This window comes from Palaemon carinicauda, unplaced genomic scaffold (genome assembly GCF_036898095.1).
Source record: "Palaemon carinicauda isolate YSFRI2023 unplaced genomic scaffold, ASM3689809v2 scaffold142, whole genome shotgun sequence".
In the NCBI taxonomy this organism is placed as follows: Eukaryota; Metazoa; Arthropoda; class Malacostraca; order Decapoda; family Palaemonidae; genus Palaemon; species Palaemon carinicauda.
In genome coordinates this window covers 228,032-245,979 of record NW_027168948.1, presented here as the reverse complement: position 1 = coordinate 245,979, position 17,948 = coordinate 228,032, and the positions used below count along the sequence as shown (strand labels likewise).

At 44.6% G+C, this 17,948-nt stretch overlaps 1 pseudogene; it reads left to right on the top strand.

Moving 5' to 3' along the window:
* Positions 1 to 9,578: 9,578 nt before the first annotated feature.
* Positions 9,579 to 17,948, top strand: part of LOC137635575 (tRNA (uracil-5-)-methyltransferase homolog A-like) — a 59,362-nt pseudogene continuing 50,992 nt past the window's right edge.

Below are 17,948 nucleotides of genomic sequence, written 5' to 3'. Positions count from 1 at the left end.
TCTCTCAGGTTCTAAGTCAAGAGAGAGAGAGAGAGAGAGATAGAGACGGAGGGAGAAAGAGGATAAACGTTTCCCTCAAGCCTGCCAGGCGTACGAGTAACGTCGTTATCGTTTTGCTCTTATCCCTAGTCTCTTTAGGGGAAGAAACTAAACGTTTCTAGAGTGATCTAGTGTTTAGTCTCTTTCCAGCCACTGAATTTTCTTTCATTAGATTTTTCTGTTACATTGTAATTCTGTTTTCGCAATTACTAACTTTTGAGAAGGATAGAATTGCGTGTTTCAGGTACAAACCACTTATAGTTTCGAGTTCAGTGAAATAAGTGCAAACAGAAATCAAAGTGATAAGTGATTAGTGCAAAGTATGTCAGTGTTATGCGTGAGGGTACTTTTGTGCGCGCCAGTCGTCCTCCCAGTCCGGGACCTCTTGCAAGCTCCCAAGCCCAGGGGAGAAGCAATGTCGAAGGGCATAAGGGTTCGGCAGGCCTTGATCGGCGCACAGAAGTATCCTCGGTGGTTGTGGGCGTGTCTTACCGAGACCGTCACTCCCACCCGCAGACGATTGAGCCCTTATTTTGCTCGTCTGCAGAAGAGATTTAGAGGAGAAAATAAAGGCAGAGTTACGCTGGTCTCAGGTCTCAAGACCTCTTAAACGTAAAGTCCAGACCTATGCCAGACGTACGAAGTAAAGTTCAACAACCCGGATGCAGTCATTGGGTTAGCTCTGACTCTCCTCAGTCATCAGTTTGTCGGGCTGAGAGTGCACCTACACTCCCCCCCCCCCCCCCCCTATGCTCGCTCCGCCTGATCGCAGTACCACCTGCCAGGCGTACGATGTTGTGGACTCTACTACAGTCCATGCAAGCACAGCTTTCGGACCTGATGCGTGAGTGTCGTGCTGAGAGTGTTGCACCTCCTCCTCCTCCTGCACCGGTGGTGCACCAACCGCCTGCACTCGTTCAGCCTGTGCTGCACCCGCCTGCACCGGTGGTGCACCAACCGGCTGCACCCGTTCAGCCTGTGCTGCACCCGTTCAGCCTGTGCTGCACCCGCCTGCACTCGCTGCACCCAGTCGCAACACCATCTGCCAGGCGTACGATGTTGTGGACTCTACTACAGTCCATGCAAGCACAGCTTTCGGACCTGTTGTATGAGTGTCGGGCTGAGAGTGTTGCACCTCCCCTGCACCCGTTCAGCCTGTGCTCAACCCGCCTGCACTCGCTGCACCCAGTCGCAGCACCATCTGCCAGGCGTACGATGTTGAACCTCTTTCTGTGTTCGCTGTTCCCAGTGTTGTTCAGCCTCAGCCTTCTTTAAGGCAACCTTCGGTTTGGGATCAGGAGGATTACCCCACTCTTCCTCCTCCTCCCCTGGCTGCTCCACCGGTGGTGCAACTCTCGGTGGAGGTACAACCTCTTCCACCTGTGAGTCAGTCTCCTCAGCTGCTGCACCGAGCTCAACCCGTGCACCCTGATCCTGCGCCTCAGACACCTCTGCTTGCGGGAACTTTACCTTGTTCTGCGCAACCTCGGTCTCTTCACGCTCCACTCATACCACAGGAACAGGAACTTTCTGCACCTTCCACTGTTGTTGTTCCAGCTCGTTCTGACTCTGCTGTTCAGCATACCTTACCTCCATTTTCTAACCATGGCAAAAATATGAATCATGAGTTATGAATGTAAGGTAAACATTATGTTGATTTTTAAACCCCATGCAAGCATGCATAAAGCACTCTAGCACTGGTCATGGAATTTCTGAGAAATGTTAAACGCCATGCACACGCTCTGCTTTCCTTACAGCAGGCTCTGCTTACAGCAGGCTCTGCTTACAGCAGGCTCTGCTTACTACATGCTCAGCATTCAGCATGCTCTGCATTCAGCATGCTCTGCATACAACATGCTCTGCATACAGCATGCTCTGCATTCAGCATGCTCTGCATACAACATGCTCTACATACAGCATGCTCTGCATACAGCATACTCTGCATTCATCATGCTCTGCATACCTTACCGCATGCTTCTCAACATATCTTGGGTTGTTGCCAACTCACTAGACTGTCAAGCAGTTTCATAACGTTGCCTTCTAGTCTGCTGCTTTTGCACCAGTGAACCCTCACTCAGAGAACTTAGCTTTTCTAGGATAAGGTCCCTGTAGATGAGAAAGTTCTTTTCTCCCTCCTTCTGATATTCCCTTGAGGACTCTGTCATTTGGAGGGAGCCTTTAGCTGCATAACCTCTTATGGACTTTTATTTAAGCATAACATGCTTACAGGGAAGGTAATGGTTCCACTTCAGCCGCTAATCCCGTCTGTTACCACACCTGCTCCCATAGACCTTGAGCTGTGTTGCATGACATGCAGTCCAAGCTTAGTCCTTGTTAGAGGATTTTTGTTTACGGAGTCAATGTGTCACGGGGAAGACGTTCAACAACCAACAGAAGGGACTTGTTGTGACGCAGTGCGGCAACCTCAGCAACCCGTTAAGGAGTTGTCTGTACGACCCAGATAGTCTAGACAGATTCGGGTTGTCACTGTACTTCCTCGCTTGCCCATGATTGTCAGTTTACAGACTGTGCAGCAGTATCATGATCTTGTGTCCGGCTCCGTCAGACGACTGGCTTTTAAGAGCTCCCACAAGTCGTCGCTGTCTGGAGATTTTCAAATGGACTATGGATCTGACCAAGGAACTGGGCCTCCTGGTCAATTTTGAGGAGTCTCAGCTCGTTCCATCCCAGACCATTGTTTCCTTGGGTATGGATCTTCAGAGTCGAGCTTTTCGGACTTGTCCGTCGGCCCCAAGGATCTTCCAAGCCCTAGAATGCATCCAGAGCATGCTGAGAAGGAACCGATGCTTAGTCAGGCAGGGGATGAGTCTAACAGGGACACTTTCATCGCTGGCCCTGTTCATCGAGTTAGGGAGACTCCACCTCCGCCCCCTTCAGTATCATCTAGCTGCTCACTGGATAAAGGACATGACGCTAGAGACGGGCTCAGTTCCTGTTTCCGAAGAGATGAGGTCTACTCTAACGTGGTGGAAGAACAGCATTCTTCTCAAGGAAGGTCTACCTTTGGCTGTTCAGACCCCCGACCACCGTCTCTTCTCGGACGCATCGGACACGGGCTGGGGTGCGACACTGGACGGACAGGAATGCTCGGGAACATGGAATCAGGAGCAAAGGACACTTCACATCTATTGCAAGGAGTTGTTGGCAGTTCATCTGGCCTTGATAAACTTCAAGTCCCTCCAGCTTAACAAGGTGGTGGAGGTGAACTCCGACTACACCACAGCCTTGGCTTACATCTCCAAGCAGAGAGGGACTCATTCGAGGAAGTTGTTCAAGATCGCAAGGGACCTCCTCATTTGGTCAAAGATCGAAAGCTCACGCTGGTAACGAGGCTCATTCAGGGCGATATGAATGTCATGGCAGATCGCCTCAGCCGTAAGGGTCAGGTCTTCCCCACAGAGTGGACCCTTCACAAGAATGTTTGCAGCAGACTTTGGGCCCTGTGGGGTCTGCCAACCATAGTTCTATTCGCTACCTCGATGACCAAGAAGCTCCTCTTGTATTGTTCTCCGATTCCAGACCCAGCAGCAGTTCGCGTGGATGCCTTTCTGCTGGATTGGTCCCATCTCAACCTGTATGCATTCCCGCCGTTCAAGATTGTCAACAGGGTACTTCAGAAGTTCGCCTCTCACAAAGGGACACGGTTGACGTTGGTTGCTCCCCTCTGACCCGCGAGAGAAGGGTTCACCGAGGTACTGCAATGGCTGGTCGACGTTTCCCAGGACTCTTCCTCCTAGAGTGGACCTTCTGCGTCAACCTCACGTAAAGAAGGTACACCCAAACCTCCACGCTCTTCGTCTGACTGCCTTCAGACTATCGAAAGTCTCTCAAGAACTAGAGGCTTTTCGAAGGAGGCAGCCAGAACGATTGCCAGAGCAAGGACGACATCCACTCTCAGAGTCTATCAGTCTTAATGGGAAGTCTTCCGAAGCTGGTGCAAGGCCAATGCAGTTTTCCTCAACCAGTACCACTGTAACCCAGATTGCTGACTTCCTGTTACATCTAAGGAACGTAAAATCCCTATCAGCTCCTACGATCAAGGGTTACAGAAGTATGTTGGCAGCGGTTTTCCGCCACAGAGGCTTGGATCTTTCCTCCAACAAAGATCTACAGGACCTCCTTAGGTCTTTTGAGACCTCAAAGGAACGTCGGTTGTCCACTCCAGGCTGGAATCTAGACGTGGTCCTAAGGTTCCTAATGTCATCAGGATTTGAACCGTTCCAATCAGCCTCTTTTAAGGACCTCACATTAGAAACTCTTTTCCTCGTGTGCTTAGCAACAGGTAAAAGAGTAAGTGAGATCCACGCCTTCAGCAGGAACATAGGTTTCACATCTGAAACGGCTACATGTTCCTTGCGGCTCGGTTTTTTTGGCTAAAACGAGCTTCCTTCCCGTCCTTGCCCTAAGTCGTTCGAGATCCCAAGCCTGTCCAACATGGTGGGGAACGAACTAGAGAGAGTACTTTGCCCTGTTAGAGCTCTTAAGTACTATTTAAGAAGGTCAAAACCATTACGAGGACAATCAGAAGCCTTATGGTGTGCTATCAAGAAGCCTTCTCTACCAATGTCTAAGAACTCAGTTTCTTACTACATCAGGCTTCTGATTAGAGAAGCAAATTCTCATCTGAAGGAAGAAGACCTTGCTTTGCTGAAGGTAAGGACACATGAAGTGAGAGCTGTGGCTACTTCAGTGGCCTTCAAACAGAACCGTTCTCTGCAGAGTGTTATGGATGCAACCTATTGGAGAAGCAAGTCAGTGTTCGCATCATTCTATCTCAAAGATGTCCAGTCTCTTTACGAGTACTGCTACACCCTGGGTCCATTCGTAGCAACGAATGCAGTAGTAGGCGAGGGCTCAGCCACTACATTCCCATAATTCCATAACTTTTTAACCTTTCTCTTGAATACTTTTTATGGGTTGTTCGGTCGGCTAAGAAGCCTTCCACATCCTTGTTGATTTGGCGGGTGGTCAATTCTTTCTTGAGAAGCGCCGAGGTTAAAGGTTGTGATGAGGTCCTTTAGTATGGGTTGCAGCCCTGTATACTTTAGCACCTTTGGGTTGATTCAGCCTCCAAGAGGAACGCTGCGCTCAGTAAGGAAGACGAACTTAAAAAAGAGACAGAGTAACGGTTCAATTCGACTTCCTTACCAGGTATTTATTATTTCATTGTTATTTGAGATAACTGTTATATGAAATATGGGATACTTAGCTATCCTTTAATCTTGTACACTGGTTTTCACCCACCCCCCTGGGTGTGAATCAGCTACATGATTATCGGGTAAGTTTAATATTGAAAAATGTTATTTTCATTAGTAAAATAAATTTTTGAATATACTTACCCGATAATCATGATTTAATTGACCCTCCCTTCCTCCCCATAGAGAACCAGTGGGACCGAGGAATAATTGAGGAGGTGTCAACAAGAAGTACTTGAGTACCTGGCCACAGGTGGCGCTGGTTAGAACACCCCCTTCTAGTATTGTGATAGCTGGCGTATCCCTCCATAGAATTCTGTCGGGCAACAGAGTTGACAGCTACATGATTATCGGGTAAGTATATTCAAAAATTTATTTTACTAATGAAAATAACATTTTCAGAATGCGCTCTCTCAACATAAATTTCTAATTTCCTATGTTATTTATCCCATAAAAACTAATTTCACAATACGATATGGGATATGTGTAGTGATAATAAGTAAGAGAAGCAATAATTCACGCAAAGTAGACTGTAATGATGAACTAAATTTGCTCATTTCCCTTTTTACCCTTATCTATATACTAGGCACTACAATTTAAGCTTGCTCTCTCAATATTTCAGTTCTACATTGTGCATCAGTATATTTTACAATAAACATCCTGAATATTTAGCTTTTCCTAATGCAGATATAGACACCACAAAAAGGTAAATCACCATCTGCAACTTCTTTTTCCGAATAAGGGATAATAAATGTAATGGGCCACCAGTAGCCTAAGCGCACAAGTGGCTTATTGAAGGATAAAGCAAAGGGGACGAATCGTCACACCACCACCCCCATTTCAATAAGGACCCAGCGACCTGGGTTAGAGTAGACATTATTAACGGGTTATTGTGACTCTTCAGATTACTTCTTTGAATATGATCACTGCCTCGGTATCATTGCTTTTGTTTTCTATCTTAATACTGTAGATCTGATGATTTGCTTTTCAGCATTACTGCACTCTGCCAATAAGAATGCAAAATTCATACTTCATCATGGGTAAGGTAAGGTAACCCAATGTGGATCAAAATTGGGTATACAGTAATACAGTTTACAAAATGAGTACATAAAGTAAGTAAAGTACAGTTTACAGCGTCACATTTCGAGAAGTATTGCCTCCCATCTTCAGGCTGGGGTGTTTGAAATGGTGCTGGTAACCCTGCGTTTGCTTCCAAAGTACCTATTCCTATAAACCTGCTCACCACAGGAAAATTCGTAACCCTGCGTTTGTTTCCAAAGTACCCATTCCTATAAACCTGCTCACCACAAGACAAGTCGTAACCCTGTGTTTGCTTCCAAACAACCCATCCCTATAACCCCTCTTACCCTAAGACAAGTCATAACCCTGTGTTTCCTTCCCATGTACCCATCCCTATAAACCCACTTGGAGTCTTTGTATATCAGCGGTCAGTTCCTCCAGCGAGCATAAAATATGGACATCAACTAACCTAAACTTTACCCCTTAACCTAACCTACAAGAAGTGTCCTTACCTACTTAACTAAAGGGGGTGGTAAGGGACCCCTGCGGCCCCCTTACCCTGCCGTATTCTTAGTGCGCCGTCATCATACATACAGATTGCTGCTATCATACATACAACCACCCCCCTCCCGGCTTATCCTAAGTCAAGTCATACCCGGGTGTTTGGAGAGCAAATATTTGATTACAACATTATAATATTCTTGTGTGGACACATGACACTCTCTGACATGTACAAGGTTATGTGTATATGAGCTGTCTTACTATGTAAACTAGTATACAATACAATACAAGTGTGGCTCCGAGTTGTCTTACTTGTACATTACTATAAAATACTATACAGTATAAGTGAGGCGATGAGTTGTCTTCTAAGTACTAGTTTTAGGGTTAGATCAGGATACGCTGGTCTAAGCCTGGTTGATGGGGGAGTAGCCAACCCATCCCCAGCAGTTAGGTCAGGATACGGAGCCACCCTTGTACTGTATTGTATACTATTTTACATAGTAAGACAGCTCATATACACATAACCTTGTACATGTCAGAGTGTGTCATGTGTCCACACAAGAATATTATAAAGTTGTAACCAAATATTTGTTCTCCAAACACTTGGGTACCACTTGCCTTAGGATAAGCGGGGAGGGGGGGGATGTATGAAAGCGGCCATCTATATGTATGATAGCGGCACACTAAGAATACGTCAGTGTAAGGGGGTCGCAGGGGTCCCTTACCACCCCCTTTAGTTAAGTAGGTAAGGACACATCTTGTAGGTTAGGTTAAGGGGTAAAGTTTAGGTTAGTTGATGTCCATATTTTATGCTCGCTGGAGGAACTGGCCGCTAATATACAAGGACTCCAAGTGGGGTTATAGGGATGGGTACATGGGAAGGAAACACACGGTTACGACTTGTCTTATGGGAAGCAGGTTTATAGGGATGGGTACTTTGGAAGCAGGGTTACCAGCACCATTTCAAACACTCCAGCCTGAAGATGAGAGACAAAATTTCTCAAAATGTGACGCTGTAAACTGTACTTTACCTTCTTTGTGTACTCATTTTGTAAATTGCATTATGCCCAATTTTGACCCGCATTGGATCTACCTTACCCATGATGATGAAGGATGAATTTTACCCTCTTATTGGCAGAATGCAGTAATGCTGAAAAGAAAATCATCAGATCTATTAACCCTTTTACCCCAAAAGGACGTACTGGTACGTTTCACAAAAGCCATCCCTTTACCCCCATGGACGTACCAGTACGTCCTTGCAAAAAAAATGTAATAAAAATTTTTTTTTCATATTTTTGATAATTTTTTGAGAAAATTCAGGCATTTTCCAAGAGAATGAGACCAACCTGACCTCTCTATGACAAAAATTAATGCTGTTAGAGCAATTTTAAAAAAATATACTGCAAAATGTGCTGGGGAAAAAATAACCCCCTGGGGGTTCAGGGTTGGAAATTTCCAAATAGCCTGCGAGTAAAAGGGTTAAGCAATGCTACCGAGGCAGTGATCATATTCAAAGAAGTAATCTGAAGAGTCACAATAACCCGTTAATAATGTCTACTCTAACCTAGGTCGCTGGGTCCTTATTGAAATGGGGGTGGGGGTGTGACGATTCGTCCCCTTTGCTTTATCCTTCAATAAGCCACTTGTGCGCTTGGGCTACTGGTGGCCCATTACATTTATTAACCCTTATTCGGAATAAGAAGTTGCAGATGGTGATTTGCCTTTTTGTGGTGTCTGTTCTTTATTTGCATTAGGAAAAGCTAAATATTCAGGACGTTTACTGTAAAATATACTGATGCACAGTGTAGAACTGAAATATTGTGAGAGCAAGCTTAAATTGTAGTGCCTAGTAAATTGATAAGGGTAAAAAGGGAAATGAGCAAATTTGTACATGTACTTTGAGAATAAGCCTTTGCAACGGCTCCTCTATTCTTTTCTTTATATGGTATTGTCGTTTGTCACTTGATGTCTTGTTTTGTTATTTTTTATTATTTTCCACAGTTCCTGGTTAAGATTTTGTTCTGCTTTCTGTTTCTTTTTTATCATGATTCTTGAAACAAAGAATGTCCGCTATTATTTCACGTTCATTTTCAATATATGGTTGCTGTAATAGTATGCAATTATTTCTTGTTTCCTTTTACATCTCGCAGTGTAATATAAAGTGTTCCAATGTTTCTTCTTCAGGGCCACACATACATTTTGTATCTTTATTTTTGTATCTGCCTCTCCAATTTAGATGAATAACATAGGAAAATAGAAATTTACGTTGAGAGAGCATATTCTGAAAATTTAGGGCAATGATCATACTACCATCAAATAAGACGACTTAAGGTCTATTCAAATGAGACTCTTTAGCTATGGTAAGCAGCTCTTCTAGGAGAAGGACACTCCAAAATCAAACCATTGTTCTCTAGTCTTGGGTTTTGCTATAGCCTCTGTACCATGGTCTTCCACTGTACAGTTCTCTTGCTTGAGGGTACACTCAGGCACACTATTCTATCTTGTTTCTCTTCCTCTTTTTTGTTATTTTCATAGTTTATATTAGGAAATATTTATGTAAATGTCATTGTTTTTAAAATATATTATTTTTCCTTGTTTCCTTCTCACTGGGCTATTTTCCCTGTTGGGGCCCCTGGGCTTATATCATCTTGCTTCTCCAACTAGGGTTGTAGCATAGCAAGTAATGATAATAATAATAACAGACTCTAGCTATGGAAAAATGAGTTGAGCTGATGTACAGCTTGTGAGTACCCAAAATTACCTGATTAATAGAAAGCCTTGAGACTCTTTCTAACAAAATATATGTTTTTCAGATTTGAATGCGAATCGTCCCACAAGCCACACCGGGAAACGGATTTCTTAATCAGAAAGGATAGTGGTAAGTAGAGTTTATGTTTTGTAGGGTGGGATTCTTGGAACCAATTAAGTTCGTCCTTTCCATTATCACTAATTCCGTTTAACTTCCTTGTCTGAGTACCTACATTCCTGGATCTTTGCTTATATCTTCCATTCCTTCGTTCACTTCTTTAACTATTTCATCACAGCAAAACATAATTAGTGGGGAAAGTTGAGGCAAACAGAGTGAATATTTCTGGTAAAATGTCTCTTCCGTTACTGAAATTATGAGTGTTGTTATAAAATAATTCCTTTGTTCCGTAACTGAAATACAAACCACGCTATTTAATATGGGTAATTACTTTTGGCGTAGCTGAAATGACGAGCCATTAGAATTTTAACGAGGGTTTACTACCCCACCGCTAGTTAGGGAGAGTAGCTTGCTACCCCACGCCCTCACACACACCTGTGCTTGAGCTCACTTTGCTCTCGGCTCGGGTGGTAGTCGGACGTGTCCGCTGTCACCCTCGCCTTCCTTGACAGCCATTGCTAATCTTTTTGCTTTTCCTTTGATAGAGTGTGTGTGAAGTTGGCCTCTGCTATGCGTAAGTGTCCTGGATTACCTGACCGCCCTTGTGGCACGTATATGTCGGCGGTCGAAACGGACCCCCACACCTTGTGTCCTTACTGTAAGGGCCAGCGGTGTGATAGGAATAATGTGTGTGGGGAGTGTAGGGAGTGGTCTACCTCCCAGTGGTAGAGGTTTTCTCGGCGCCGGAAGAAGAAGTCCAGACGGGATAATTCTCCTTCGAAGGTTTCTTTGAAAGGAGAAAATCCCAAGGGCTCTTCTTCCGTGGCCCAAACCTCCTCCGAATCTCCCACTCGATCTGTTTCTTCCGAGAAACTGTCGAGTGGTAGCGTAGGCCGTAGTTCTGTTGACCGATCTCGGGGTTTGGGAGAGTGAGTTGCCTCCCATAGCAAGGCAGCTCCTCCTCCTCCCCCGTGGGAGGATTTTAATGTACCTGTATCTAATAATGATTTGTTACAGCTTTGGGCTTCCTTGGGGCTTGAGGGTTCGCCCTCCAAGGAAGCCTTGTTTGACATGATCAGGTTGGGGGCAGCTGTCAAACAATTGCCGACTTTAGCAGAGGTTGATCCTCTGTCTATCGTCTACGTTGTTGTGGCAGAGGCTTCCGATGAGTTGTATCAAACCTCTGCTCATGATGTTCCCCCGATGTAGCTGAAGGCTTAGTTCCCCCCTCCGAACATCCTTCAAGGGAGGAACTAAGTCCAACGGTTTCTCCTGCCGGTGATTCTCCCCCTCGGGGGAAGGTCACTCACAGAGACTCCTCTTCGGAGGACCCGCTGACCCCAGAGGGCGTATAAGGCGTAAAGCCCGCCTTCCTTCACCTCACATGGGTGTTAGGAGGCGCCTCTTCGGTTCATCATCTCTGCAGTCCGCCGCAGAGGAACCTCGCCGTCGTTCTCCGACTCTACCAGCTACATCCCTGGACCTCTCCGCAGATCGTTCGCGATCTCCTTCGGTGGAAGGTCGTCCTTACAAAGGGCACGCCGACCTTCCACCCGCCAGACCTGCTGTCCTGCCGTCGCCGTTCCTGGCTGCTGACGCGCTGTGGGCGCCAACTCATCCCGTTGTAATACGGGCAACTATCCCTTCGGGGCATCAAGGGCTTTCGCACAAATTTGTGCATAAGTCCCTTACGCACCATCTCCCCTGCGCGCAAGCGCTCGCCAGCAGATGATGTTCCTGTTATAGCGCGCCAGCGCTCACCTGCACACCAGAGCTAAGTCCAGTCAAGGCAGGGTCTGACTGTCCGCGCCTTCAAGCAGCAGTGGGAGCCAGGCTAAGTTACTTCTGGCAAGCGTGGGAGGTAAGGGGAGCTGACCCTTGGTCCGTTCGTGTTCTAAAGGAAGGATACAAAATCCCATTCTTATCAAAGCCTCCTTTAGCCACAGATCCTGTGGATCTCTCGCCCAAATACAGGGAAGGACCGAAGAGGCAGGCCATGCAGCTTCAGATGTCTCTCTTGCTGGAAAAAAGAGCGATAGAGAGGGTGCGGGACTTGGAATTGCCATGGTTTTACAACCGTTTGTTCCTGGTTCCCAAGAGTTCAGGGGAATGGAGACCGTTTCTAGATGTAAGTGCTCTCAACAACTACGTCCAGAATTCAAAGTTCACCATGGAAACTCAGAAAACCATGCTGGCAGCAGTAAGGAAAGGCGACTGGATGGTATCGTTGGACCTCCAGGACGCTTATTTTCTTGTCCCAATACATCCAAGTTGCAGACGTTATCTGAGGTTCGTGTACAGGAAGGAGGTCTTCCAGTTCCAAGCCTTATGTTTCGGTCTCTGCACAGCCCCTCTGATATTCACGAAGATCATGCTGAGTGTGGTGAGCATGCTGCACTCAAGAGGCATCAGGGCCTCCCTGTACTTGGACGATTGGCTCATAAGAGCTCCCTCAGCCGATCGCTGCTAGAAGGATCTTCAGATGACTTTGGATTTGGCAAAAGAGTTGGGACTTCTAGTGAGTTCAAAGAATTCACAGCTGACTCCATCCCAGAAGATTCTTTATTTGGGGATGGAGATTCAGAGTCAGGGTTTTCAGGCTTTTTCACCCCCGGCAAGGATTCAGTCAGCGCTCCTAAGGCTTTGTGCCTTTATGAGGAAGGACGTCAGTTCAGTGAGAGAGTGGATGAGCCTTCTGGGGACCCTCTCATCTCTGGAAAAGTTTGTGTCTCTGGGGAGGCTGCACCTACGTCCCCTTCAATTTCATCTCAATGCTCATTGGAAGAAGGGAGACAGTCTTGACAGGGAGAGTATTCCCATCACGAGTGCAATCAGAACACACCTTCAATGGTGGAACAACATTTACAGACTCAAGGAGGGCCTCTCATTGGAGCAAAAGAACCCAGACCTCGTGTTGTTTTCTGACACCTCAAACTCGGGGTGGGGAGCAACCTTAGGGAAAAGAGAAATCTCAGGTCTGTGGACAAAAGAGCAAGAGATTCTTCATATCAATCAAAAGGAGCTTTTAGCTGTGCACTTAGCCCTCAAGGGATTCGAGAATCTGGTCCTAGGCAAGGTGGTTCAGATCAATGCGGACAGCACCACAGCCCTAGCGTATAAAGCAAAGCAGGGGGGAACCCACCTGAAGTCTCTTTACGAGTTGGCGAGATCTCTTCTCGTATGGGCAAAGGAAAGGATGATTATTTTATTGACACGATTCATTCAGGGGGTCAAGAACGTGAGTGCGGACAGACTCAGCAGGAGGGACCAAGTTCTCCCCACAGAATGGACGTGACACCTAGACGTTTGAAAGAAGCTGTGGCGGTTATGGGGTCGTCCCCTCATAGATCTGTTTGCAACCTCGAAGATGAAAAGGCTGGAGACGTACTGCTCCCTAGTTTCGGATCTCGAGGCGGCTCACATAGACGCGTTACTGTTGGATTGGTCGCACATGGAGGTGTACGCATTCCCACCCTTCAAGATCCTGTACAAGGTGGTGCAGAAGTTTGTTTCTCACAAGGAGATCAGAATGACCCTAGTTGCTCCTTTCTGGCCATCAAGAAGTTGGTTCACAGAGGTACTGGAATGGATGGTGGATGTGCCGAGAAGCCTTCCGTTAAGACCAGATCTTCTCAGACAACCCCACTTGGCAAGAAACCATCTAAACATCCAAGCTGTACGTGTGACTGCCTTCAGACTCGAAAAACTCGCAAGATCTAGAGGATTTTCGAAGGAGGCAGCCAAGGCCATTGCAAGAGCAAGGAGGACTTCTACCATCAGGGTGTATCAGTCCAAGTGGGAAGTATTCAGAGAATGGTGTAGGGCTAACTCGGTTTCTTCTTCCAGTACCTCTATAACACAGATTGCCGATTTCTTCTTAGATCTTGGAACTAAGCATAACTTTTCTGCCTCGACTATTAAGGGGTACAGAAGTATGCTGGCAACTGTTTTCAGGCATAGAGATTTGGATCTCTCCAACAATAAAGACCTACAAGATCTTCTTAGGTCTTTTGAAACTTCTAAGAGATGTCATCAAGATTCACCTGCTTGGAATTTAGATGTAGTTCTTAGATTCCTCATGAGTGACAGATTCAAGCCTCTGCACTCAGCCTCTTTTAAAGATTTAACTTTGAAGACCCTTTTCTTGGTGAGCTTAGCGATAGCTAAAAGAGTCAGTGAGGAACATTGGTTTCAGAGACGGGAAAGCCATATGTTCCTTGCAGCTGGGTTTTCTGACCAAGAATGAGCGTCCTTTACATCCATGGCCGAAGTCTTTTGAGATTGCTAATCTCTATGATGTAGTGGGTGATGAGGTGGAAAAGGTGCTCTATCCTGTTAGGGCACTAAGGGTCTATTTGGACAGAACAAAGAGTTTAAGAGGCAGCTCGGAGGCTCTCTGGTGCGCAGTTAAGAAGCCCTCGCAGCCTATGTCGAAGAACGCCTTATCCTTTTTCATAAGGCTCTTGATTAGAGAAGCTCATGCCCAGTGTGGTGAGGCAGAGCTTAGACTGCTTGAGGTGAAAACACACGAAGTAAGAGCGGTAGCTACTTCGGTAGCTTTTAAACAAAATCGTTCTCTGCAAAGCATAATGGATACAACTTTTTGGAGAAGTAAATCTATATTTGCATCCCATTACTTGAAACGTGTTCAGACCCTTTATGAGGACTGCTACACTTTGGGTCCATTCGTTGCGGTGAAGGATCTACCACTACGCTCCCCTAATTCCTAGTACCCTTTTCTATCTCTTGGAACTTGTTTAGTTTTTATGGTTGTATGTGGAGATTGGTCGTCAGTCTTCTGCAATCTGTCGATAGGAGAACGTCACCTTTAGAGGACCCGCTAGAGCCTGTGGTATCCCCTCCAAGCTTAAGTAAAGGGTGTGTTTTTCTTGTCACTAATTGGAAAGCTTTTAAGATCTCCATTACCTACGGTCAGGAATGCTTAGACTGGATATAGAAATCAGCCAGCCACGACTTCAATCCTCCTTCATCTCCTCGCTACGATTAGCCTGGACCGAGGTGACTTTCCTTTCTGTTCCAGAAACATCTATGCCTGGTAATCAGTTGAACGGGAGTTCAGGGACCATTCAAGCTGGACCATGTCTAGTAGAGTCTACAACCTCGCCATCCTTGACGTCAACCCGCTCCTGCTAGTGACTTGGCTTATTGCCGGCTGTATTTTCATGCTTATGTCGTTGGGGTTGACAAGACGTGTCATCTTAGCTCCTGTGCAGGACCAAAGGGCTTTGACGTATCCCCTAAGGTCTCCTATTTAAGAATTTTAAGTCGCCTTGTAGTTACGCTAAAAACATTCTCCTGATAAATGATTCGGGTTTGTATGGTAAGGGAAAATAGATATGAATAAAATTTTAATTTTTACTTGGCAGAAGGCTGTTGAAATTTCCTGAGTGTAAATGGTTAACATGTTCTTGGTTCGATATTTATTATGATGGTTAATAGTAGTTAGTGATAAAAGATGCTGGCAGTCAAACATAAAAGTTTTTTGTTTTTATGATTTGTTTATAAGTAAAGGAGCCACTGAAAAGGTACAACAGTAGAATAGGACTTTGGGATTCAATTGAATATATTAGTTGAAGTGGATTAGATTAATTTCTTTGTATCGTCCTCTTCTGGGATATGGATCTTGAAGCTTTGTGGGCAATTAGTTTTTATTTTGCTAGCCTTTATTTCATCTTCATCCGTAGTTCTGTGTCAAGATTGCATCGTGTTTTTAGTTGTTTCAACAAAGCTTGATGTATGTCAGGATGACGGAAAAACCCAAAATCAATCTATCAACGGTTCCTGCCAACAGTATATCATATATAAATTTATATCAAGATTTCATTATATTCTGGGATCATATTCTGGGTCTATTCAGTGAAGTTTTATCCATTCTCGGTCGGCAAATCTCCAGTTATTCTGCCTCGTATTTTCGTAATTGAAAGGGCCGTTAACGTTGTTATTCCAAGTGTTCATTAAATGTTCTTTCAAATTCACCAATTTAATGTAAGAGAAGGCTGTAGACAGGTACTGATTATTCCTTTATCCTTTTATAACCAAAGAATAATCCTTTATTTTGAAAGTTGTTTATATTAAAATTAGCTCAGTACAAGTACCATACTTGAAGTGATGTTGACGAGACAAGCACTCCACTGGTATGAGAGCTTGCAGATATCCGACTGCTGTACTGAGAATGATTTCTTAAGGAATTCGTGAAACTTCCTGCATATAATAAAAATTCAAAGGGATGAGTATATATTAGTTCTTAGCTATAGTAAGAGAATAATTATGTCTATCAGATGTATTTGTTTTACTAAGCTCAACTTTGTCTTTCAGAAAACTTGGCCGATGACCAAGACATGATTGAGCTCGAGGATCACCTGAACAGCGAGGAGGATGAGGCGGAGGACGACTACGACGAGGAAAACGGCACCGGCAAGGCCGAGGACGAGCTGATCCTCAAGGCGGACAGCGACATCGATGGGATACAGGAAGATGACACGAACGGCTCCACTGGAAGGGAAGCGTCTGTGGAGACCAGGGAAACGCCGCAGACGAAGCGAGACACGGAGTTCACGTCCGAGGATTTTAAGATAGAAATTAGGGGCTGCCTCGATATTATGCGATGGGGGTGAGTAGTCGACTAACTTGTTTTAACTAATAAATAGACAAAAGCAGATGACGAATTGGTGGTCGTTCCTTCCTTTACGTGTGCCAACTATCGTCCTTTGAGCGGGTCAGTCGGCTAATGCCTTTTTTTTAAGGACAGGACTTTGATATTCATACCACTTATTAAGGTGACTTAGATAAACAGTTGAGGAATAGCAGAAAACTTAACCCCCAATGACTATAACAGGACCTTTGCTTGCAAACAGTACTGGACTATAAATTGACCTTTTCTTGCAAACAGTATTGGACCATAACTTGACCTTTTTCAATATTAATCTTACCTGACAATCATGTAGCTGTCAACTCCGTTGCCCGACAGAATTCTACGGAAGGGATACGCCAGCGATCGCTATACAAGAGGGGGGTGTACTCACAAGCGCCACCTGTGGCCAGGTACTGCAGTACTTCTTGTTGACACCACCTCAATTTTTCCTCTGTCGTGCCTCCGGCTAGACCTACATGGATACGCTGTTGATTCTGGAGTTTTTGCTCACGATTTGGTGATGTATTTGCTCTAGATTTTAGCTTTCGCTATTCAGGAAGTTTTATTATTAGCTTAGCTAGCTTTTGGAATTAATTTGATTAATTATGGTGACGAAGAGAGTATGAACTCTCTTTCACCTTTAGATGGCCGACCCTTCCCTTAGACGGAAGTGTTGGTGTCTAAGAGAGTATAGACTCTCTTTCTTAATTTTGCTTAACAAAAGTTATAGATTTATTTTATATCTCTCCGCCTTTTATAGGCCTCTTCGATTAACTTCCTTTTTTATAAACTTATTAAAATTAATTTTTATATTTGTTTATATTCGACCTTTCCTAATACTAGGCGGTCTTTTCTTGTACCGAAGTTAATTAACATTGAGCCCGTCATTTCGGTTTTACCTGTTAACATATGCTATTTTAATGTTTTTGAAAGAATTTCTTTGATAGTCTCGTACTGTTTTCAAAGTGGAACTAACGTTTTGTTTTGTCTCTGCAGTTGTTGACGTTCAGAACGTTCAACTTGCGCTCTATCGTTACGATAGAGAGAGAATTTTCACGGTGTCACGTTGCAGTAAGAGTAAACCGTTTCTAGCGTTTTGTTCATTCTTTCTTAGCTTAATGGTTTTAATTCTAATAAAGGAACTTTTTATTTGGGAAATCTTTCAGTTTTTTTCCTTTAACAATAATATGTTTTAACGATATATATGATTGGGCTCTTCTCTCAGGTTCTAAGTCAAGAGAGAGAGAGAGAGAGAGATAGAGACGGAGGGAGAGAGAGGAGGATAAACGTTTCGTTCAAGCGAGTAACGTTGTTATCGTTTTTGCTCTTCTCCCTAGTCTCTTTAGGGGAAGAAGGTAAACGTTTCTAGAGTTTTATTCTTGTTCTCAAGCTTTATGCGGTGAGAGATTTTAAACGTAGTTTATTTGATCTAGTGTTTAGTCTCTTTCCAGCCACTGAATTATTTATCTTTCATTAGATTTTTCTGTTACATTGTAATTCTGTTTTCACAATTATTAACTTTTAAGGAAGGATAGAATTGCGTTTTTCAGGTACAAACCACTTAAAGTTTCGAGTTCAGTGAAATAAGTGCAAACAGAAAATCAAAAGTGATACGTGATAAGCGCAAAGTTTTACAGTGTTGCGTTCGAGGGTT